This window comes from Zalophus californianus, chromosome 13 (assembly GCF_009762305.2).
Source record: "Zalophus californianus isolate mZalCal1 chromosome 13, mZalCal1.pri.v2, whole genome shotgun sequence".
NCBI classification, from domain to species: Eukaryota; Metazoa; Chordata; class Mammalia; order Carnivora; family Otariidae; genus Zalophus; species Zalophus californianus.
In genome coordinates, this window is record NC_045607.1 from 69,097,166 (window position 1) to 69,121,378 (window position 24,213).

At 46.6% G+C, this 24,213-nt stretch overlaps 1 pseudogene; it reads right to left on the reverse strand.

The window, feature by feature from the left end:
• Nucleotides 1-22,258: 22,258 nt before the first annotated feature.
• Nucleotides 22,259-22,984, reverse strand: LOC113934092 (annotated as a pseudogene).
• Nucleotides 22,985-24,213: the final 1,229 nt, after the last annotated feature.

Sequence of the window (24,213 nt, forward strand, 5' to 3'; positions counted from 1 at the left end):
TTAATGCCCAGAAGGGGTTCCGGTGGACATGTTCCCCCGCCGCTCCGGGCGGCCAGGGAGCTCTGGCCAGAATGCTCGCCGCTCTCGCTGGAGACGGGCGGGGCAAGTCGCGAGCGCTGTGCCCCACTGGTTTACCCTGGGGAACCCAGCCTGTGTCCTTTGGTTCCCAAATGGAATCTGGCCATTTTCGCCCCTGATTACAAAAATAATAAATGATCATTTAAAATTTTTCGGGAAACAGGGACAGGTGGGTGGCTCAGTTGTTTAAGCAACTGCCTTTGGCTCAAGGATCGTGATCCTGGACTTCCAGAATCGAGTCCCGCATCGGGCTCCCTGCTCAGCGGGGAGTCTGCTTCTCCCTCTGACCCTCCCCCTGCTCTCATGTGCTCTCTCTCCCTCTCTCTCAAATAAATAAATAAATAAATCTTAAAATTTGGGGGGAAACAAAGAGTAAAGACCAAAAAAAAAAAAAAAAGCTTTAATGTCTCCCTGTTTCTATTATCTAAGCTGCCTTTTTCAACTACGATAGCTTTCAGGGGCAACCTATATGGATCTATATCCTAAATGGTGATGGCTGAATATCATTCCACCGTGGGGCTCTCTCAGCCCCCCGGGGGACAGTTGGTTAGTGCCAATTGTGTTTTCCCTTATAAACTGTGCTGCATGGAACGTCCTTAGACCTGCATCTTGCCCCCTTTGTTTTCCAATCTGCCTAGGCTCACCCCTTTGCAGTGGAACTGCTGGGGAAATGCCATGAAGAATGGTCCAGAACTGCCCTCCCTGAAGTCTGCGCGCTCAACAGCCCCCCCAGTCCCCCACCCCCCGCCCTCCAGAGCACAGCGGGCACTTTCTGCGAGCATCTTCTCTTAGATTTCTGAATGATTAGCATATCCTGACATGGGAAATCTTCATGTAATAGATTTTTTCTCATTATAAATTATGGTTTAATAAGCATTTGGTTATTATAATAATAGTATTTATTTGGCTGTTTGCTAATTGTGTTTTTTTTGTTATGAAAATGTGCAAATTGGGGCATGCCTGGGTGGCTCAGTCAGTTTAAGCATCTGCCTTTGGTTCAGGTCATGATCTTAGGTTCCTGGGATCAAGCCCCAAGTCGGGCTCCCTGCTCAGTGGACAGTCTGCTTCTCCCTCTCCCCTGCCCCTCCCCCTCTGTGCTCTCTCTCTCGCTCTCTCTCAAATAAATAAAATCTTTTTTAAAAAAAGAAAATGTTCAAACTGTGAGAAAGCTGAAATAATAGTGCAATGAACACCCACATACTTCCATCTAGATTCAAGTATTTACATTTTGCTACATAGGATTTATCTAGCTCTATAGGAGTGTGTATTTAAATTTTCCTAACAACCGCACCACTATCATCACACCTAAGAAAAGTATCAATAATTTCATGATATCATCTGACGTCTAGTCCATATGCAAACTAGCCCTGGATATGCAAAGTATTATTTCATGTAGAGATATTCATATATAATTCATACCAATTGGGGGGTGGGGGAAGGGGGCCTCTATGTTTACCGTCCCAGGAAATGCAATAAAGACTATAATGTCCCACTTTTGAAGAGCTCATTGGCGCTGATGGAGTCCAGACCTACTGGACTGGGATGGTGGAGGCCAGAGATAAAGAGGCTTTGAGGAGGCTGAGGCTCAGCCTGGTTCAGGGGCTTCAGAAATGGCTATACCAAGGCTAACAGCCAAGTCCCTGATGATGCCTGATGCCCAACCACCTCTCTCTCTCCCTCTCTCCTTGTCTGCTTCTCTCCCTCTCCTTCTCTATCTGCCCCCTCTCCCCTTCCCACCACAAATACCAAATCTTTGCCACCAATTAAAAATTGCTGATGATTTTAAGCCTAGTGCAAAGATATTTCAAAAGAAAGCCACACTCCGGAAACAGAGCAGAAATCCAACTTTCAGACGCATCCCAGAAATATCCCTGTGGTGCATCCCCCACTTTAATCTGTTTTATGTGATTATAAGATTTTAACTTTTTTTTTTTACATTGGCATCACCAGTCTCATAAAAAAACACCCTGCCAGTTTACATAATCCAACTTAATAAATCCAAACAAATACAAAAGGAAAAGAGATTGCATTTATAAGATCAAAGACAGCAAACCACTGTCATTGCTAAAATCTCATTTTCTTTCTATTTCTTTCTTTTTTTTATTTATGTTTTTTGTTTTTTTTTTGTTTTGTTTTGAAATCCCATTTTCAATGGCATTGGTTTACCACTGCATGAGCTTTCCACTGCTCCCAAAAAGAAGACCACGGGGGCTCATGTAGCACAGCCTTTAGCTGGGAGCTAATAAAAAGTGGGGAAATAAAACACATTATTGCAGTTGGAGCAAGAGAGAGGGTACTCCATTAAGCAGGCCAGAAAGTTTATTGCTCATTTCTCAGGCCCCAGTTCATTAAGCGTCACTGTTGAAAGGCATGGTGGTTACAAGTTCCAAATGAAGTGGACTCTCCTGGCAATGAGAGTCTCGGGGAACTTTGGGCTCAACCTTTGTTTGGTTTTCTCCCCGTGGGGCGTCAGAAACGGGGTGACAGGGCACAGGGAGCAGACATGGGGCAGTCTGCACGCCCAGCCCTGCCTCACGGAAACGCACAACCAGCCTTACGCAAATGTCAAGATGTCCTTGTGCTACCACCGGGGTCACTGTCTCCGGCACCCGACACCAACATCCACATCTCCTGAGGCTGTGTCAGCTCACTGCTGGTGTTCTCTCTGCTGGGCTCACGGTGGCAGGGGCACCGAGGGGCAGTGACTGGCACGACCCAGGTGGTCACTTTTCTCCTGCCTTGTCACCGTCTCTGCTCCAGGGAGCCCTCGGTATCTTGCCTCTGATACATGTGCCAACTGTGAGAACAACTTCCCATTTTAGCCAAAAGCTCCCCTTCCGCCCCTGTCCCCCCAAAGTTCCCAGAAAGATTTTGAATTCAAGGCCCAGCACCTGTCAAAAATGTAGCCCCGGGTTTGTGATGCATAAGCCAGGATCAAGAAATAATCCTTCGCCTGAAGGGGCCTGGAACGGCTGGTCTGGAGCCCATCTTGAAAGATGAGAAGGGGAAAAGCCTATGTAGAGGTACAGAGCTGGGGCGGGCCTGGTGGGGGTAAGAAGGGGCCAGCAGTTTGGTGTGGCTGGAATGCAGGGCGTGGGGATGGCAGGAAGGCTTAGGATAATGAATTGAGAAGATCTCAAATGCCAAGCCAAGGATTGTGATGTTGATTTCTGAGTGATGAGGAGCCAGTGAGCCTTATCAGCAGGAGACGTGATGCAATGCCACCTGCACAGGAGGCTGGAGTCCGTGGGAGCAGGAGTGGGCTCTCTAAACTGGCCCATCAGGGACTTGGGGAGTGAACAAAGCGGTGGTGGGGAGGAGGAGTCAAGGATTGCTCTGGAGGCTGGGAAGCCAGGCTGGTGACTGAATACGGGCAGTCTTGAGCGTCTGTGTATGGGCACAGGTGGGGGACGTGATGCTGTTAAAGGAGATGGGCCTGGAGGGGCGGATGGGAGGGAAAGGGCAAATGGAAAGAGAAGGCCTGATGTTTACCTGCTTGCAGAACCTGCAGGGGAAAACTGAGTTAGGGGTGGCCTGTGAGCGTGGTGTAGAGCCTAGCTGAGCCCTAGCTGGGAAGGAGATTGCCTGGAAAGAAGGTGGAGCACAGAGACTCAGGGAGGCCAGCGGTAATCCCTCCTGGCCATCCCCAGTCTACTCACTTCCTCTGCTCCTGTCCCACTCACTGCTGTGCGTCGCACGCGCCATGTGGGCCAGCACGTGAGCATGCGCCTGGGTGGGATCAAGGTGGGGTCCTCTGGAGTTTGCTGGGAGGTGAAGTAAGAAGTACAGGGGGGAGAGGTTGAAGCTTTAGGGGAGATGCCAGATACTTGATGAAACCGGAAGTGGGAAGAGGTAGGAGAGAGGCCTTCACTTTAAAGAGAGGAAGGGGAGGGGCGCCTGGGTGGCTCAGTCCTTAAACATCCGCCTTGGGCTCAGGTCATGATCCCAGGGTCCTGGGATTGAGCCCCGCATCAGGCTCCCTGCTCTGTGGGAAGCCTGCTTCTCCCTCTGCCCCTCCCCCTGCTTGTGCTCTCTCTCTCTTGCTGTGTCTCTCTCTGTCAAATAAATAAACAAAATCTTAAAAAAGAAAGAGAGGAAGGGGGTCCCCTCTTCTTGACTCCAGGGGAGCAGGTGAGAACTGGCAGCGGGCCACGATTTGGGGGTGGAGGGAATATTAGCTCTGAATGTTTATCCTTGCTCGGTGAGTCTGGGGGGAAGAAGAGGCTGACATGTTGGCCTCTTGTGGCATGTTGGTGGTCCTTGGAAGAGTTGGAGAGACACTGTGTGGCCAGGGGCAGGAGTGAAGGCCCAGAGATGAGTGCCCCAGGTTTGGCCGTCATGGAGCGACGGCCTGGTGGTGGAACCCGCAGCTTCACCCCAGGTGCTCAACACAGCACAACGGAGGATGTGCTCCAAAGGCCACGAGCCAGAGCCCCAAGGGACCAAGACCAGCTTCTCAGACCATGTGGCATTTGAGGTTGTCTTAAAGACTGTGTAAGAGGCCAACAGGCTGAGAAAGAAGACCGATCCTTAGGTTGCAAATATGGGGAGCAGAAACTCCAAACCCCTCCCCTCCCCGAGAAAAAAAAAAGAAAGGAAGAAAGGGAACCTAAGCGGTGGGGGCGGGGAATGAGGACAGTTTTAAAATAGTGCCTGTGGCTGTTTCTCCCTTGGAGAATGGAGATCTTCCCAGTGTGTGAACAGCCACGAGCATGTTTCTAATTATCACATCGAGTCTTTGATCTGTTTGAATTATTTGTTTCTCCTGCAAATACAAATTTGACTCACTGGTGCTATGCTTAGCCAACCACTCCACTTGGAGGTGCTTTGGAAGTGGGTCATGAATGTTTCCCAAATGGAATACAAACAACCTGCCTTTCTCTACAGCTTCACAAATATGGAGGTCCTACTAAGCGCTAAGTGATGGGGAGTGTAGCAATGAATAGCACCCCCATCTGGAATTGCATCAAATGCTTTTGGTGGTCTGACTCTCTTTCCCCAGGACAAGATTCGGGAGGAAAAAAGAAGGAAAAATGATAAAAATTCTGATTAATTTAGAACCCAATTTACAGAAATATGGACACCTTGCAGGGGTGTTGAAGCCGGAGACGTATTAATAAAAAAAAGCTTTCTGGGGAGGTCTTGTGGGATTCAGGATGTTAGCTCTCTATTTGAGGCTTCTGCAACTTTAGTGTAAAATCTTCAGCAATAATTAGCTGAAAATGTAGTATGGTCCACTCTACTGATTGACCGAGGCTGGGAGGCAGAGTCACTCAAAAAGTATTTTAAAAGACAGGCTTGTGAATATTAGAATTAAAAAAAAAAAGTTCGTTGAGACATATTGTACATATCATCTAATTTATCCATTTCAAGTGCACAATTCAATAAATTTTTTTTTTAGTAAATTTACCAAGTTGTGTGATCATTACCATAAATCACATTTAGAACATTTCTGTCACCCTAATAAGATCCCGGATGCACATTTACTGTTAATCCCCATTTCTCCCTGCTTGCTCTCTGGGCAGCCAGTAATCTACTTTGTCTGTCTAGATTTGCCTTTTTCTGGACATTTCTTATAAATGGAATCACACACTCTGCAGTCTGTGTGTCTGGCTTCTTTCACATAGCAAAATGTTTTTGAGGTCCATCCATGTCTCATCGTGTATCTGCAGTCTGTTTGCTTTCATCTGAAAAATATTCCATTGTATGGACATACCACATTCTTTTTACCCATTCACAGCTTATCGCTCACTTGAATCATTTCCAGTTTTTGGTCTGTTATGAACAATGAGGCTCTGGCCACTCCTGTGCAAGTCTTTGTATGGGAGGAAGACTGAAAGTTTGGAATAAAAATATCTGCCCGAATTCTCAGTTATCCAGATTGCTATAGCAGCTCAAGAAGAAGGTTTTACGTGCGGGTCAGGGTTTTAGGGTCCCATCAGCTGAGTACAAAAGCCTGGTCTGCAGAGACATGCAGCTGAGTCCTGCGGGCAGAGGATAGCTGTTAAGATGAGGTTGAGCTGGCAGGCTCTTGTGAGTATGAGGCATGATCTGAGTCCACCACTAAAAAAAGTACAGAATGAAGTACAAGTGACACACTAAGAAAGGAAAGAAAACAAAACTATATAAAGTGATCAGTTAAAACCAGGCAAAGCAGGGGCACCTGGGTAGTGCAGCCGGTTAAGCGTCCGACTCTTGGTTTCTGCTCAGGTTGTGATCACGAGGTCATGAGATCGAGCCCCGCATCAGGCTCCATGCTCAGCATGGAGACCACTTTGGATTCTCTTTCTTCCCTCTGCCCCTCCCACTCATGCTCTCTCTCTCTCTCTCTAAAATAAATGAATAATTAAAAGAAAATAAAACCACACAAGGAAAAAAAAAGAGTGGAGGAAATAGAAGACAACAATGGGAACACAGAACAAGGGCAGCCGCTAGAAAACGGTAACAAATATGGTAGCTATCACTCTCTGTCAGTAACCACGCTGCGCATCAGTGGTCTAGATGCACCAGTTTAAAGGCAGAGAGGTTGCCGGAGTGGATGAACATGTGAGACTCAGCTATATGTGGCCTGCAACAAACTCACTTTGAACACATGCAGATTAGAAGTAAAGGAATGAACACAGGTACACCACACTAACAGCACCCAAAAGAAAACAGAAGTAGTTATATTCATTTCTGACAAAACAGACTTCAAAGCAAGGAAAGTTGTCAGAGATCAAGAGGGATCTTACATAATGATAAAAGTCTCAATTCTCCAAGAATACTTAAGAACCCAAACGTTTTTCCTCAAATGTTACAATAGGGCCAGACAGAATAGAATTTAGTCCAAATCCCTTATGTTGAGATGTAGAAACAGACTCATGGAGGTCAAATGACTCTCTGAAGGTCACACTGTGTATCTGTGGGCAAAGCAAAAACTTGAACTCTAGTCTTTGGGCACTCAGTTCAAGCATTTAAAAATTTTTATTTATTACTTCTTTGTGCAAACCAGGTATGCATACATATGTTTATAGGAAATTAATAAATTTGGCTGCGTACGTGGGGGCTAATTTTGGTCTGAGGGAAGAAAGAAAGGAAGTGGGAATGTAAGGTGGTCTTGCCAAATTTTGTATTTTGGTATAATATAATTAACTAAATATAAATTTAATTTACAAGTGTATCTTTTATTCTTTATTGCCTTGAGAATGGAATAAAAAGGGAAAGAAATTTCTGTGGGTATAAATGAGGATAAATTGAATGAGAAAGGACAAAGGAAGGAAAGAGGCATAATCCCAGGAGGTACGGTGACCAGAACTTCCCCTGCCATAGAGATGTCAGTATTCCCATTTGTTCAAAGCCCTCATTCATTCTTCGCACTGGTCACTCTGGTGAGGGCCTCATATATGTCATTTAACCATCTGAAGTTGGCAGTTTTATCCCATTTCCAGAAGATGAAAACAAGGCTTGGGAGATTTAAATATAATTTTCTTGAGGTTCAAGGTGGCAAGGGATGGATTCTTTCTTGGAACTCATTATTTGAAAGCCTTATGGAATAGAGTTCTGCAAGCTTCCTTCCTTAAGGAAAAGGCTACAAGTTGGTCACCTGAGAAGGAAAGCACGTGAGCCTTCTTGGCCTCAGGGTAGGGTCTTCATCTCTCTGCTGTGGATGGGTGACAATAGAGGTGTCTCTTTGTAAAGAGTCACCTGGTGGGTGGTTCACTGTGGCGAACAAGAATGGATGTACCTGTCCCATCTGAGGGGTCTTGGGACCATGGTGTCAGCTGTGATTTGAGATGAAAAAGGACCCCAGACAACCAGGACCTGGGGTGGCGGACCTGAATCTCATGCTGGGGACCCAGGTTTTGCTGCCAGTCGGCCACTGCTCTCCAGCCTGGCTGAGGGGGGCTGTGGGTCTATGGATAGTGCTCACTGAGCTGACTGGAGCTGGACCCTGAATTTTTGAGATCACCCCAATTTTTTTGTTTCTCTGGGTTTTCTTTAAATACAGTTTTAATCCCAGCTCTTAGCTGAGGCAGGTAAAAAGAGCTTGCCCATCTCTACGGGGGGAGAAGGGAGAAGAAAAGCCTGGGTGGCCTGGTAGTTCCAGGAGTCTGTTTCTTGTTATGCCTTTGATATGATGTAATGTGAGACTCTGTCCTGTGGGCTTTCTGGAAACTTTCTTCCCTTGCTTGAACTCCTGGGCTGAGTCGCAGGTTGAACATGCCAACCGGGGCTCTTCCTTCCTGGTGAGGGATGGTGAGGTCAGCTATGAGTCTCTAGAGCTGGGATCAGCAGACTTTTTCTGTAAACAGCCAGATAGTAAAAACTTTAGGGCTTTGCAGGTCATACAATCTCTGTCATACTCCTCAACTCCACCACCGGAGTGGGAAAGCAGCCATAGACAACATGCAACAAATGGCCATGGCTGTGTTCCAATAAAACTTTATTTATAAAAATGAGTGACAGGCCAGGTTTGGCCCCCAGGGGTAGTTTGCCAATCTTGGTCAAGAAGGTGGACTAGATGGGGGTAATCCTTCCACAATGTATGCATATATCAGATCATCACCATGTACACTTTAAATATCTTACAATTTTATTTATCCATTATACCTCGATAAAGCTGGAAAAAATTTAAAAAGAAGGTGGAGCGGCCGTAGTCTTCACATGAATACCATTGCCCAGACAGAAAAGACATCCAAGACTGATCCAAGACTCTAGGGGACCCCAGACTTTGTACAGCAAGACCTTTGTGTGCCAGCCTGCTCCATGCAGGCCTGGAGGTGATGTCTGTCTAGCTCAGAAGGCGAGGGGCGACGGGGGTGGAGCTTGTTTCAGGGCATCGTATTTAAGGAGCCAGGAGCAGGAGTATGGGCCAGGACAGCATAAGTGACGCTGTCCAGCTAGTCCAGCCTGTTCTCCAGAGCTTGCCAGCTGGGGCTGGGCCAGGGCCAGGGCTGCATTCAGAGGCTGATAAACTTGCCAGAGATGTGTTTTGCCAACAGACACACCCCCAGTACATGTCGTTCCCATTACACTGGCCCCTCATGGTATGCTCTTGGAAAACTTCTGGAGTTTAAATCTACTGTGGGCTCAGGCCAATTTGCAGATGCAGAGGGGCCACAAAGAGGTGTGGGGCATGAGTCCTGATGACCCTGGGCAGCCAGACAGGCCCAGATACCTAGCATACGAGGGAGAAGTGGGTAGCTACAGCGTGGAGAGAGCTGACTTTGGCTGGGGCACTAGCTTTGTGGAGGACCTTAAAGGCTAGGCCATATTTAGACTCTGGGGTCCAGGGCTGGGAGGCCGTGGGCATACTTTGCTAAAAGTTAGAGGTTTCATTTGGCTTCCCTGCTAAGGGAAGACAGAGAGATGAGTGCCTTTGAGGACCACAGGGGAGAGGAAGAGAGCTCCTGAAAACAAATGGGTCATGGAGAACTCGCAGGTTGCACATGGAGGGTGGGGCTATGAGCCCCAGAGAGGTACAGAACTGGACTGTTTGTCTTCCATACTTGGGGCCCAGGAACTGTTCCTGGGGCTGGAGTCTGGCCTCCTTAAGTGACCTTCACAACGGCCAATCAGAACAGATGCCCAACCAGTCATAATGGACATTCAACCAATCAGAAGAGACGCCTGACAATTTAGAACTGACACTCAACCAGTGAGAACCAACAATGGCCATTAACAATGGCTTGTACTGGGGAAGAGCTCTAGCTATAGGCAAACCCAGACCTAAATACAAGCTTGTGGTCAATGAGCTCTAACTGCCAGGCTCCAGTTTCTGCATTCTTTTGTCTGCCTCCCATTCTACCTCTTTCAGCAGTCCAATATCTTCATGTGGCCCAGTGCTCTTTGCTTCAGAATTCTCACTCAGGAAATGCTTGTGTGTCAGTCATTTACACCATAGTATGAATTTAAGATACTAAAACTTCTGAATGATGAACTTCATCTTGACCGTGGAAGAAAAGGCAGAATCTCCATGAAAAACACATTCACAGCGTTGGGGGGTGGGTGGGTACTTTGTCCCACAGCAGCCCCATGGTGGTATCCCTCAAGGGTAGCCTGTAAAGCAGGCCAATCTTACTTTAGTGTTTTGAGGGAGCTTGTGGCCTGTCTTCCCAGATCTTTCACAGCCATTGGCCCTTGTGTCCCTCACACATCAAAGCCTGATGACCACCTCGGACCGCTCTTCCTCGGTGCCCCACCCAACCACGTAGCACAGAGTCTCACTAGAAACCAGCTCTGTGCTTTATTACTCCACTGGTTGGTGAGGAACGCTGGGTGTATTCAAAACAGAAACCCTGCTTTTGTAAGACTGTAACAGCCGGGTTCCAGAGCATGCCTGCAGGGGCTCTGTTATCTCGATTGGGCGGGGAGTGCTGGAGGACGAAGAACTCTCTAGCCTTGCACAGCAGCACCCCTTGCAGCGGCCCCTTCTCTCAGTTCCCACGGCCATGCTCGCCCAAGACTGTGCCTCTTCTAAAGCAGCCAGAAAAAGTCTCCACCCCACTTTCCAGCCTCCACCCACCACCCTGTCCTAGATTTTGCTGCAGATTTTTCTTCTAAAAGCACAGCCTGAGGTAAGCTGTTCCCTCCAACAGAGCTTCCAGTGGGTTCCTACTGCCTGTTCCTAAGTTCCAGCCCTGAGACTGAACTTGGCTTCAAGCTCATTGAAGAACCTGTGCCATGCCGCTTTCCCACACTCATGTCCCAGTTTCACAGAGTCCAGGGAATGACCACCCTCACCTCGGGAGGAAAGACAACAATCCTTTCACACGCCCACTGCTAAAGGGCCCACGAGGTCGGCCTACCTCTACTCCAGCAGGCTTGGGGCGTCCCCTGCGAAGACACAGAGATTGGATTCATCCGAACAGGCTGGGAGGAGATCAGGAGTCATGTGGAGTGGCTTCTCACGCTAGGGGGTAGGACTTCTTAATGGGGATTTGGGGTCCATGTGTGAGTGTTCCCACTCCCAGGGCAGGAACTGTAACCCCGTTCATGGCCTAGCCTTGGAAATCTGGCATATCATCCTTGACACAGCATTCCAGGGGCTACAGACAGGGCACCCGCCTCACTCTTCAAAGGAAGAGAAGAAGACCATGGCCCATGGGAGATGTTGTTGGGATCATCTTTGGAAAATACAACCTGCCGTAATACGTCAAAGCCAAATGAAACCTCTAGCTCTTAGCAAAGTACGCCCACGGTCTCCCAGCCCTTGTCTCTCAGCGTCTAAATATGGCCTAGCCTTTAAGGTCCTCCACAAAGCTAGTGCCCCAGCCAAAGTCAGCTCTCTCCATGCTGTAGCTATTTTCGGGTGCCTACCCACTTCTCCCTCTTATGCTAGGTATCTGGGCCTGTCTGGCTGCCCGGGGTCATCAGGGCTCATGCCCCACACCTCTTTGTGGCCCCTCTGCATCTGCAAATTGGCCTGAGCCCACAGTAGATTTAAACTCCAGAAGTTTTCCAAGAGCATACCATGAGGGGCCAGTGTAATGGTGTGTTGATGGCCGCCTTCTCACGGAGTCCTCACTTGCTCTCTCCTCTATACCCGAGCATCCCTCTTATAAGGACATCAGTCCTATTGGATTAGGCTGCACCCTTGTGACCTCATTTAACCTGAATTCCCTTTAAAAACGTCCATCTCCAAATTTGTTCTGAGGCACTGCGGGTTAGGACTTCAAAATATAAATTTTGAGGGGACACAGTTCAGCCCATAATACCCTCTTCTGCACTTCTGTCCTCAGAAATGGTCTTGCTGAATCACGTGGCATGGGTTCAAATCTTGGTTTTACCATTTATAAGCTAAATGACCCGGATGACTTGCTTGACCTCTTTGAGCTCCAGATTTATTATCTGTAAAATGGGAACACAAAGACTTCATAGTGGTGTTGTCAGGATTAAAGGGGATAGTGCACGTAGAGGGCCTGGTCCTGCACCAGGCATGGGAGAGGCCCCCACTAAACATCGGTGGCCTCTTTCTTCCTCCCCTTTCTGACTTCCCTGTGCTGTGGCTTAGCCAGGATAACTGACCACCTCTGCAGAAGCTGTTCCTAAATGCCCTTCAGAGGCCTTGGGCTGCGGGGTCCCCAGAAGGATCAGAAACCTGGGGATCCTGATGAAAAGCCCGACTCCCCACCCCACTCCCAGAGATCAGAGGTGGGGCCTGGAAATTGGACTCATCAGGTGTTTGGGATGTATTCCCAGGTTTGTAGACTGCTGCCCTGGAAGTTACTATTCTTTTAGATTTTAGGCTTAATTCCCTTTACAGGCTAGGTACATTGGTTTGAAAATTCTCATCAACATTAGCTTCTTCTTCTTTTTTTTTTTTTTAACAGATCATTACCTCAAAGATGTTTTTCTCTGCTGCACATGCATATATCTCTTTGGTGGAATCGGCTATCTGTTTCCCCTTGAAACTGAGAATGGACCAGGTTGAGAGATCCAGATTGAATCAAGTAAATTTCAACTGCCCTGGGGCTCAGCGCTGCCCTTCCCCAGGCGCAGCAGGGCCCACCCCGGGGCAGGGCTACCTTTTCTTAGCAGCCCAGAGGCCTGACTTCCCGCACTTGCCTCTGTACTCTTAGTGCACTGGGCAAGCTCTGCTGGGGGCTTAAGGCAGTGGTTCTTAGGGCAGAGTCAATGGATGCAGTTTGAGATCTCTGGGCCAGGAGATACAAGTTGAAGTGTATCTAAAAACATAAAGGCAAACTGGGGTGCCTGGGTGGCTCAGTTGGTTAAGCGTCTGCCTTCAGCTCGGGTCATGATCTCAGGGTCCTGGGATAGATCCCTGCGTCGGGCTCCCTACTCAGCGGAGAGCCTGCCTCTCCCTCTCCCTCTGCCGCTCCCCCTGCTTATGCTCTCTCTCTGTGTCAAATAAATAAATAAAATCTTAAAAAAACACATAAAGGCAAACCTAGAAGAACTTGAAGATTATATGGCAAAAATCAAGAGGTGTAGGGTAGGGACACAGCAGGCAATTCAAGGGCAACAATGTCCCATCTTTCATGGTGGGAATGTCAATAGATCTGTCTAAAGCTGATAAGACATGGAGGTACAGTGGCCCCTGTTATCTGAGTGTTCATTATGCCTGTCTCTGTAGTTATGAGGTTGTACAGAGAATCAAAAGTTGTCAAAGTATGCATATACTTAAAAATTATATGAATGTTGATACATTAGTTCCCACCAACACCCTCCCTTCTTTTTTTTTAAAGATTTTATTTATTTATTTGACAAAGAGAGCGAGCGAGCACTGGGTTCATGGCCTGAGCTGAAGGCAGACACTTACCCGACTGAGCCACCCTCCCCAACACCCTCCCTTCTTGACTGTTGTGGTTCTCCACTTACCACATTAATTCAATCAAAATCCTAAAGAAGATGTAGGGGTTCATGTAAACTCTAAAGTAAGAAGCACAGCTGCATGAATCACACTCAAAGCCAAGGGCAAATGAGGGCCTGGCAGGAAGAGGGGGGTTAACAACTGGGAAGGGAAAACCTGACCAGAATGCCAATAGTACTGTCGCTTGGAAATGAATTTTAATATCTCAGAATAAAGAGAAGTCCTTGGGAACATTTATGAAATCTTCGAATGCTCTTGGCAAAAACAACCGTCCTATGATTGAACCGTGAAAGTCAAATATGAACAAAGGAGGTCGTCTCCTGCTATTGTACAATTTTGCCTGAGAAATGACTCCCCAAACCCTTTAAATGCTTGATTTCTTCTTTGCTCTTTCTAAGAACTAGTGCCCAGCTGCCATTATAATACAAGTTTTATTAAATAAAAACACACTTATTTTTATAATTTTAGTTTCAGTTTTCAAGATAATCTCCTAATCACCATTTACTGTGAAATTTTGATCTCTGTTTTAAATGGATTCACTTTAAGTGCCTTTTATTCTGGTGCCGATTGTACTTGGATAATGAGGACCTTCTGTCTAAGTATATGATTTAGAGGGATGATTGTAACCAACCATTGAAAAAAGAAACAGTTAAGAGAGTGGACGCCTCTGTGGAATGGGGCACAGGAGCAAAGAGATGAGAGTGACTTTTATTTTTGACTGCATACATTTCTGTAATATTGCAACTCATTTCAGTGTATTTTATTTTGCTTAGATGTACATGCCATTCAAATTTTGCTTTTTTTCTTATCTGGTAAAAAAATATTTCAGCGATGTAATTGGTAAAAAACAGCCAAGATGTGAGGTATAATGTGGGTCCCTGGGTATGAGTTTCTGGTAGATCCTATTGGTGTCCTGCCCCTATCCCCTTGACACTTAACTGTTCCTGCCCTGGGTGCTGGCAGCTTCCTCCCGTGAGCACCTGCGCTCTGCCTGAGCCTGTTCAGGCTGTGAGGCCCATGCAGGGGGCAGGCTTGATAAGCAGGGGAGTTGTCCTGAGAGCAGTCCTCAGCATAATGGATGGGGCTGGAAGCTGAATATTATCCTGACTCCCACCTTGTGCATGGGCCCACCCTGAGGTGAGCTGTACAGCAGCCCCAGCCCCAGAGGTCCCCAGCAAGAGTGAGCCTTGATTGCCCAAAAGAGCGATCCGCTCATTAACATGCTGTCTTTGGGCTTCCTTCCCTTCCCCACTGCACTCCTGGTGCTTCCTGCGATCACCTCCCAGGTTCACTTCTTGCACTTGGATCGTCATCTCACAGTCCGTTTTGGGGGAAACCAACCCAAGATCTAAGTTCTGGTGTGTATACTGGGAAGATTAACTGCGTTTCTCCTTTGAGCAGGGGAAGTCAGGTGAGGATGTTCTGAGGAAGTGAGCACTTTTGAGAGGAGAGGGGAGAGAGGAGAATCCTTTCAGGAGCGAGGTCCACCCCCCAGGCTCTCATGGGGCAGAGAGACTGGCACAATGCTCTCCTGTGCCCCTCACTCCTTTGTTGGAGGGGGCTGGTAGAATAACAGCACCAGTAAGGAAGGGCCAGAAGGTCGGTCACGTCATTCTTTCCACCCCAGAGACAGACTGGTAGCCCACTGCTGCTGGTAGCGGCCAAGAGCACAGAGCCCACGCTCCGAGACGCTGGGTCTGGATGCAATGCCTAGGCTCAGTCCTCCAGAGTGAATCGACAGGAGGACCGAGAACAGGCTACCAACCCCCCTTGCAGATCCAGTACTGTCCCACACAGGTGCGAAGAGTTGTTCATGTTCTTGCAAAGCCCTCCTCAAACATGTGCAAAAAGGATAACGTAAACCCAGCCACTCAGACTCTGTTTTCCTGAGGAAGCAACAGGATTTTCGAAATGAGTAGACTGATTTGGTCTGTGACTTTTTGGCCCAATAGAGTGTAGTGGAAGTAACTCTGTTCCCGTTTCTGGGCACAGTCCTTACAAGACTGTACTTTCTCTTGGAACGCTCTGTTTGGGTGCTCCAAGGGGACTAGCTTGGTCCAGCCCAAGTTCCGAACCCATAAAACTGTGCAACCTAAGAAAGTGGTTGTTTAAGCCGTAAGTTTGGGGCTATTTTGCAATAGAAACCTGAAATCAGTATTTTGGATCAGAGCCATGACATTTAGAATCCACCCTTATTCATATTCTGCAAATAGTGTTCTGTATACCAAAAAATATATTTGGAACTACAATCTCTTTAAACACATTTTTTTTAAATCATTATACTTCCCAGTTAAAAATCTGCAGACTTCTAATCACTTAATGGAGCTAAAGCAAAATTCTCAGTTCATGTGGTACATCGATGGCATTAATGGTCCCACATTTTCATGCTTCCCAGGGTCCATGGCCTTGATACTTGATACTCCCCTCTCACAAGGCTCTGGATTTGGCCATGTGTCATGAGCTGAACTGTGACTACCTTCCTCCCCACCCCCATTCATATGTTGAAGTCTTAACCCCTAGTACCTCAGAGTGTGATTGTGTTTAGAGATACAGCCTTTTAAAGAGGTAAGTTAAGATGAGGTCGTTAGGGTGGGCCCTAATCCAGTAGGACTGGTGTCCTTAGAAGAAGAAGAAATTAGGACCTCGACACACATAAAGGGAAGATCATGTGAAGACACAGGGAGAGGACAGCTATCCACGAGCCAAGGAGAGAAGCCTCAGAAAAATCAATTGTGCCAACACCTTGATCTTAGACTTATAGTCTCCTGAATAGTGAGGACCTATATTTTTGCTGTTTAAGCCACCCAATCTGTGGTACTTTGTCCTGGCAGCCCTAGCAAACTAATACACCACGTGACTTGCATTCACCAATGGGACGGTGGCAATCTACAAGCAACAGAAGATTGAAAAAGGTGTTGTGAGCTTCTGCTTCTCTTTTGACCCTGGCTACTCCTAAGAGAACATACCCAGGCTAGGCCCCTGGAAGGATGTGAGAGACACGTGGAGGAGAGCCAAGACCTCCCAGCTGAGGCCACTCTGGACCAACCAGCCCTCAGCGAACCTGTCTGATTGCACACACCTGAGCAAGTCCAGCTAAAACAGCCTTGTCTGCTCAGGTTGGTAGAACCACCCAGATGACCTAATTGGTGAGAAATGATAGCTAGATCGTGTTTGGAAGCACAGTGTTGGGGTGGTTTGTTACATGGCCTGACTGGGGCCATAGGTAACTGATAGGCCCCATTGAAGGCCTTCCACGGTGTGCTCAGTCACCTCATTCTTCCCTCCACTGCCTTACCATCAAGAACACAATTTAAATGAAAGCAAAGCCTCTCTAGCACGTGCGCTTTTACAGTGCCACCCATTGCTGAGGTGGTCCTTTGCCTGGCTGCCCCAACGTGTCACCCCGGTGTTGGCTTCCAGAAACATCCTACTTAGTTTTCAAACCTAAGTCTGCTCTCCTGCAGGCAACCCCTCCTAACCTTCTACACTGGTTCCCTATGGCTGCTGTGACCAGTTACCACAAATTCAGTGGCTTAAGACAACACAAATTTATTCTCTCTCAGTTCTAGAGGTTCGAAGTCTAAACTCCAGATGCTAGCAGCGCTGTGTTCCTTGGGGAGGCGTCAGGGGACGTGTCCATTTCCTGACTTTTCCAGCTTCTGGGGCCACCACATTCCCAGCTTGTGGCCCCCACCTCCATGTCCTAACACATCCCTCTACCTTCTGCTTCTGTCCTCACATCTTTCTCTGATTCTGATCCTCTTGCCACCCTTTTAAGGACCCTTGTGATGACCTTGGGCTCACTTGGATAATCCAGGACAATCTCCCCATGGGCGAGATCCTTAATCCCATCAGCAAAGTCCCTTTTGCCATGTAAGGTAACATATCCACAGGCGTCAGGGGCTAGGATGTGGACATATTAGGGGGCCTTTATTCGGCCTACCTATTTTTTTGCCAGATAGAATTGCTCCTCCAAACATTCTCTAAACATGAAAAAATTCCTAATGTACTTGATAAGCAGAATGAGATTGTTTAAAAGTCTGTATCTACTATTAGACAGTGAACTCCACAAGAAAAGATATTTTGTGCATTATTCATTTTTGAATCAGTAGTACTGATTAGCCTAGACCCTGACACAGGGTAGGACTTCAAAAAAGATTTCTAGATATTCAATATTCATGTAACCTACAGCCTCCTTGTGTATAATTGTGTATAAGAAGCAAGAGTAGGAGTGTGTCTGTGTAAATAGATGTATATAGACACAATATATTTGAATATAGTTTTTTTGAGGGAATTAGTAGGAGAAGCTTGTATTGAGTGAATAATATGGATTTATTTAATCACCAAGTAAGATCAAAGAAGACTTTGCTAACGCATTTATTTTATACTTCCATTTTTTTTTTTCCCCATCTTAGAGCAACTCAGACCACACGCCCACACACAGTGGATTCTCCCATGCACTTCCCACAGCATCTCTGGGGAGGAGATAATGCTTTCATCTTCTTCGCTGGAAGGGTGGGAAATGTGGCCCGAGGCTGCTGGAAGGCTGGACAGGTTGCGGAGGTGCTTGCCCCGTGCGCCAACAGGGAAGAGCGCACAGCACTCTGCAAGTGTACGTCATTATCACCACCCCATCCTCATTTGCATCACAGCTTTGGGAGGAATTACTCCTTTGACTGGAAATTTGCCATGCTTGGTCTGCATTCCCGGGACAGGGGATGAAAATCAAAGAAAAGGTGTTCTTTGCTTTGCAGCTAGATGGGAGGAAGGGTGTGTGTGTGTGTGTGTGTGTGTGTGTGTGTGTGTGTGTAACATGCAAACAAAGAAAACAAAAAGAATTTGTCTTCCTCATAGATAACAGAAGAACATCTGGCAATTACAAAATGAATCCTTCCATATGCCTATAAAGTTTGAGAAAAGGGAGCACTGGCTTCACTCAAACTTCTCAGGCCAACTGCCCAATGGCTCCGGGAGCATCTCAGCATCATGGCGGGCCCTGTTGTGCTACATATTTCAGCACAATGATGGTGGGAGTCACTGAAACAAGGGCAGGATGGGGAAGAAGATGGGCTCATTTTTAGTTGTTCCAGGGTCACTGGAATGAAGCTAAGGCTCAGAGAAACCAGCTAGTCTTGGAGGGAGGGGTGAGGTCACTAAAGCACCTCTTCCAATTTCTTTAGTATTGGAGGGCTTTTCCACATTGGAAAACCCTCATCAGCCATCTTACCTCTAAGAAGGTGGTGTTTACAACTCAGTGATGATCCCAGGCATTGCAACAGAGATCTGTCCTCACCTCATTCTGCCCTAGTGAAGACCATATTTAAGCCAGACCAGGCAGAAAGCATTGCTCCAACTTTCTAAACAAGGGCCCAGACTCCCTCTCTTCTCTATACTCATTTCCTAGTTGATCCAGTCCAACAGTGACCAGTCCACAGGGCAAAAGGCTAGCTCACCTGCCTACTTCTCACTTTCATTTGGATTTCTAAGTGGCATCTCAAATGGCCAAAATAGAATTCTTGATTTCCAACTTCCAATCTGCCTCTCCCCTAGGCCTCCCTACCTCAGTTAATGGCCTCGCCACCCACCTTGTTCAAGTTCTTTCTTTCCCCCACCTACCTCACTCCTAATAGTCACAGATTCAATTTATTAGCAAATTGACCTGATGCTATCTCTAACATAGGTGTCAAAATGGTCCACCTTCCTGCATCTTTTTTTTTTTAAGATTTTATTTATTTATTTGAGAGAGAGAGAGAGCACAAGCAGGGGGAGCAGCAGGCAGAGGGAGAGGGAGAATTAGACACTCCGCTGAGCAGGGAGCCGGATGTGGGGCTCAATCCCAGGACCCTGGGATCAGGACCTGAGCTGAAGGCAGATGCTCAACTGATTGAGCCACCCAGGTGCCCATCCCACACTTTCATACATCTTTACTGCTTCTGCCTTCACCCCCATCAGCTCCCTCAGGAAGTACTATAATGGCCCTATAACTGGTCTTACGGCTCCCATTCCATTCTCCACACATAAGCCAGAGTAGTCGTTTAAGAATATGAATCAGATGGTGTAACTCTCTCCCTAAAAACCCTGTATTGGCTTCCCACCATACTTTAGAGCATGATCCAACCGTGGTCCACGAGGCAGTGGCTCCTCAGACCTTGATCACCTCCTGCCCTCTCTCATGCCACTCTCCTTCCTCCTGCTCCAGCCACACTAGCATTTTCTTGATCCTCTCCTTGTTCACCCCCCACCCACCCCAGTGTTTGTGCAGTTTGTGCTCTTCTGCCTGGACCTCTCCACCCTCAGATCTTTACAGGGTCAGTTCTTCCAGATCTCATTTCAAATGCAGTCTGCTTGGATCTTGTGGCTGCTCCATCCCAAGTGCTTCCCTCATCACATTTCCAGTTCCCCACAAGCTGACTCCCCAGTTGAAACATAAGCCCATGTGCTGAACAGGGGTTTTGACTAGATGAGCTCTGTATGCCCAGAAAATACCATGGTGCCCACACATAGAAGATGCTCAATTAGTACCTGATGAAAGATGAATGTAGACAGGCCACTGCCCTCTCTGCAACACCACACCACAGCTTGTAGGGTCAGTTGAGTCAGAGATGGAATCAGGAGCATCACTGAGGTGGCATAGTGGAAGAAAGATCCTGGATGGGTCTCAAGAGTCAGAGGACCTAGGTTCAAATTATGGGTCTACCTCTGACTGCCATGTGGGAAGCACTTATTTACTCCGAGCTACAGGGAGTTAATGCTTTATTTCAGGTTGTTGCTGGGTAGATTAAATAAGGTCAGACATGTGGCAGTCCTGCGTACACAACAAATGGTCTTGGTGCATTTTCTATCTCCTTGGCTTATTTGTTCAGAACAGAAAGCTAACAAAGTGAGGACATCATGAATTTAATGTCTCATGAGCTGGCTGCACCTGACTTCTTGCCCCTGGACTCACACTGGTCATCTTCCCTGTTTAAAAGGCATCTCAAAGTGTATGTCACATGGCACCAGATCTCCATAGTAACACAGGGAATCATGGTCTCCATTGAGTTGCTGTGCGTATGTGGGACGTAGCAAAGGGCTATGGGTGATGAACAAGATGGGCTTTTACCAGAGGGAAGGGAGAAATGAAGTGGCGTTTACTGAGCAACTCTTCCTTTCGGTTGATCTGAACACAGAATTTCAGCTGTCACAGCAATCTGAGGAGGGGGCATAGTTGCCCTCCCTTCACAGTAGGATGAGTTGAGGTGGAGGACGATTGTGCAAAGAATATGCATGCTTTTAAGGTTTTTGCTGCATGTTCCACTACTTTTCAGAAAATGTGTTCTGAATTACATTATGACCAGTGGTGAATCTCACCACACCCTTGCAGAAATCTTTTTTTTTTTTTTTGGAGGGGGCACAGTTAGCATGTAGTTCTGATCAATTTAATCAATAAAATATGGAATTTAGCAGTAGGTTAATAGCAAGTAGTTATAAAAGCTCCTGTTCTTCTAAAATTAAACTATGTCGTCTTGAGCAATCTCTAGCCACCCCAAACCAGGAGAACATGTGTTAAGTGGCTGGAGCACGTGCCTGTAACGACTGTGGCAAGCTTATTAGCAATGTGCTAACCAAGTCTTCCAGGGTGAAGTGCACCTAATCTGTTCCCTCCATGATCATATCTGGCCTCTCTTATTCACCTTTAAATGTGACTAAAATTAAATACAAGTAAAACCGAGCAAGTATCCCCTGAAGCTTCCCCAACTAGTCTTGCTGGTTTGAAGGTGTCTACCTAGATAACCCTTGCATCTGGCTTAACTGGATTCCACCTGCAGTCTGCCATCAAGCCAAGAGGTGGCTGTCCTTCAATCCCCCTGTGCAGGGCATGTAGCTTCGGAGATAACCGGCTTCAGTTTTACACTGATGCAGGCAGACGTAGGGGTCAGCAGCACTAATAGGCTTGGCATAGTCTGTCCTTTCTCTCTCCCAGCCTCCCATTAGCCCTAGAAAGAGTAGCCTGTCAGTATGGGAGGAAACAGTAAACCTTCTTTTCAGTTCTACATGGGCATCACATTTAGTAGTGCCTTGGGTTGCTCTTCCTTGGCTTGAATTTACAGAGGGTTTCTCTATTATTTCTTCCTCAAACCCAACTAGAAGAGTTTGCTAGACATGGAGCCTGGAGAGAACATGTCTAAACTGTCCATTTTGCCTTCTTACTGGTCACAGGAGACCATTTTCTCAAGTAAAAGGCCGGGTTGCCTCTACTCCAATGGCAGTCTTATGAACCAGTGACACTCTCCTGGGTTGGTAACTTTCAACGGTTCTTAAATGGAGTGACTGATCTGCTGTTTTCCTCATCAGTCCCCAGGTTGATTTTCCATTCTTAGATAATCTCTAGTACCTTGGTGGATCTTGCCAAAGAAAGCATATTGCCTGCTAACCACTGGTTATCTAGCAATTCCTCAGATGTGCTTCTGGGAGCAAGGTCCACTTTTTAAAGTTGTTTGGAAATGCTTTTAGTACTGTCACTTGGAGAACCCCAAAGTGGATCTTCAAAATGTAGTTCTCTTTTTTTAATTCAAAAATTTCTCTTCCGAGCTTACCATAAAGGGTAAGCTCCACATAAGAATGTGTCCTCAGGCCCCATGCCCTGATGTCACGCAGTCATGATGCTGGCTATGGCCATGCGCATTGCAAGCTGCAGGAACCCCACAGTGAGGCACAGCATGGCTTCCTCACATCTAAGGGTAAATTACCTTTATGTTGAAGTTGTTAGCATCATAAAGCTGCTTTAAACCATTGTGCCCTCCTGTTTCAGATCTCAGTGTACCCTGTTGTGAAGGTTCGCTCTAGCTGGTGTGAGCAAGGCTTTGGATGATCTGCCTTGACGCAGTCTCAGAATTTGAATTCTCTGTCCTCACAAAGCTCAACTACCTGGATGACTCACTTAGGAGTCTCAAACCCTTGTTTCAGATGTACAATATGTTCGGGTTTTAACACTTTTGTGATGCTCACCCCCATCTAAGTAACTTCATGGGGGAGCTTCCAGCCTCCCTTTGCCCACTCAAGTTTCCGTTTCCTTGTCCGTAGCCTCAGGGACCACTTCAAATTTCCCTTGTCCCAATATTCTCCCAAAGTTACAGATTTGCCAAAGAGCAGCTCCATCACCCATCTACATTTGAGCGTTTTCCTTCTGTAAATTTCCCCTGAAACTACTATTGTTGAGATGTTTTTCTCCCTGCGTTGGAAGTTCTTGGGAGCTCTTCTGTGAAAAAGAATGTTCTTTTCATGGTTGGGAGGGTGATGAATTAGCTGACAAGGCCCCACAGGGTGGGGTTAGGGGAGAGGATGTCAACTTATACTGAGATTAGAATCTTAAATATTTACCAAATCTTTCCCAGAGGCAATGTCTTTGCTGGTGATTTCTTCTTCTTCTTCTTCTTTTTTCTCTCTGGTGAAACTATAAATTCTGAACTACCAATGCTGGATGTATCTGCTGTTTCTACCTCCAAAATGGGAGAAACCTTTGTTTTACAAGAACATTTACAAAGCTTGTCGTTCTGAGCATCGGCAACACTTGGAGCATTTGGTGGATTTTCTGACCAAGCCTCTTCCAGCCATTTGCTTAACTCTTTTAACACTTTTGTTAAAAGCAATGTGAAAAGAAAGGTAGAAGAGAATCAGACCAGAAAGGCTGAGGTAAGTTGATAACTGAATGGTGAGGTCCATAATTTAATGATGTCCTACATTCATTTGTTCACAGGAGGTTTATAGCAGCTTTATTTACTTATAACTATAGTTAATATACAATGTTATATTAGTTTCAGAGGTACAGCCAATTGATTCAACTTTTAACATACTGATTCAAGAATTCTGTACATTACTCAGTGCTCACCATGGTAAGTACAGTCACTGTCACCACACAATGTTATTACAATATTATTGACTAGATTCCCTATGCTGCACTTTTCATCTGTGTGACTTATTACTGGAAATTTGTACCCCTTAAATCATCTTCATCTATTTCACCCATCCCCCCACCCACCTTACCTCTGGCAACCAAATGGATGAAGGGTTGTGTGTGTGTGTGTGTGGGTGGGTGGGTGTGGGTGTGTGTGTGTGAAACATATATGAAATAGAATATTACTAGGTCATAAAAAGGATGAGATCTTGCCATTTGCGACAACATGGATGGACCTAAGAGTATTATGCTAAGCAAAATAAGTCAGATAAAGATAAAGACCATATGATTTCACTTATATATGAAATATAAAATACAAAACAAATGAACAAACAAAAAAACAAAAAGACTCTTAGCTATGGTCAGCAACCTGGCTTTAAACTTTAAAAAGATTTCATGTTCCAGGACAGAGAGGAGGTGAGAAGGTGCAGATGAATGTGCAGATGAAGGGGGACTGTCAGGGACCACTCCAAACACTGGAGAAATGGTGTCCCAAGGGCTCTGCGCTGGGAGACCAGGAGAAATTAGGAGATTAGACTAGCCTAGCAAACCTCAGCCTGGTCTCTCTACAGTGTCCTCGGTGACCACCTCCCTTCCTTCCCCACTCCCTAGGCTGGCAGGCTCCTCAGGAGATGTGTATACTTTGCACTGATTGCCCAACCCTGGAATTTCCTCATCTCTGTTATTCATTTTTAAATGTTGCTATTTGATATGTTAAAAATCACATTACTTGGGGCGCCTGCGTGGTTCAGTTGGTTAAGCATTGAACTCTTGATTTTGGCTCACATCATGATCTCAGAGTTGTGAGACTGAGCCCCAGGTGGGCTCTGTGCTGGGTGTGGAGCCTGCTTGAGAGTTTTTCTCTCTCCATCTCCCTCTGCCCCTCCGT